The sequence below is a fragment of the Haemaphysalis longicornis genome, unplaced genomic scaffold (assembly GCF_048455015.1).
Source record: "Haemaphysalis longicornis isolate Haplotype H1 unplaced genomic scaffold, Haemaphysalis longicornis Haplotype H1 scaffold_7, whole genome shotgun sequence".
In the NCBI taxonomy this organism is placed as follows: domain Eukaryota; kingdom Metazoa; phylum Arthropoda; class Arachnida; order Ixodida; family Ixodidae; genus Haemaphysalis; species Haemaphysalis longicornis.
The window spans coordinates 160,705,680-160,707,039 of NW_027526422.1; positions in this window are offsets into that span (position 1 = coordinate 160,705,680).

A 1,360-nucleotide genomic window follows, 5' to 3' on the forward strand; every position below is an offset into this window, starting at 1 on the left:
GAGGCACGTGGGAAAAAAGTCGTTATCAGGCGATGTTCTACGTCCGCTGGTGGGTCCCGGAGAGTGAGGGAAGCGAATAGAGTAGGTTTTCCCTTGCGCTTGCCCGACAAGCCCCGAAACGTGCTCCACAGCCTGGAAAGGCCTCGTTCTTTACCGAGCTTAACACAAAGACTATGCCAATGCTCGTTGGAAAGGGAGTGCTGGTATTGTCGGATGATTTGGTACTGACGACGAATACGAATCAGGTCTCGGTGACGTTTGCCGTTGGTTAGATAGCGAATAGTGAGGGTTTGCACGCGCTTCCACAGGTTGGTAAGATGAGCGTCCAGTGCGGGTGTTGCAGAGTCACATAAGATTTCCTCTGTAGCGTGTGCTTTCGCAGAGTGTATGGCAGCAGTGAACTGCGGTAAGGTTGCATTCTGAGGGACACGGAGGGCGGTTCGAAAGGTTTGCCAATCAATGTGCGAAAGATATTGTCGAGTGCGGAAGCGCTTGCCTCGGAGAGTGAGAAGAATAGGATAATGATCACTACCCCAAGTGGTAGTATAGGGGCTCCACGTGCGAATCACTCCTGTAGTGGCAATGGTTAGGTCAGGCGAAGTGTTTTTCTCCCGTCGAGGAAGACCCACACGGGTGGCTTACGTGGGGTCATTAAAGGGGCACTGACACAAAATTTTGAAGGCGAGATAACTTCGGAGATAGATTGGTGGGAACACATATACATCATCTGCAAAATATCAGCGGTGAATACAGCCTAGAACATATAATTTTGAAGTGTGCGAAACGCAACCGAGCAGCCAGCAGAGGACCACGCGCAATTGTAAATAAACAACATCCAACACGTCACGAGTTTGTGTTTGCCGCTTCCGCACTACCGGCGTTTTTAGCTGGCTCGCCCGGCTCGCCGCTCCAATCGGAGGGCCGGGGGGCGGAGCTCCTGCTCTCGAGAACGAACGACCCGATCGTTGGCGGCGGAGGCAGCGGAGGCGCCGTGATTTCGTAAGCTAATCGGGCAGCTGGCCGCGACCAAAGTTCTACAGCGATTCCAGGCACTCTGTTTCTATAACTGTTTATTACCATTGGATGCGAAAACGCGCCGAAGGCACGAACAGCTCACTGAGCTAGCCGCACGGTCGCTGTGCAGGCGGCGGCCACGGCCGCGAAGTGGCCCAGGCCGGCGCAAGTAGCTCAAGTGATAGCTCGTTACCGCTGCACGAAATTGTCCCCAAGTCCCGACCATGGTGGCTTACATGAGAAAGGAGTTAATGATGCGATGGCGGGTTGAATTAAAAATTGTCATCTGCACCGCTTACGAGAGCGGCACTCGAATATCCGCCGCAGTGCTGAGCCGAACACATCT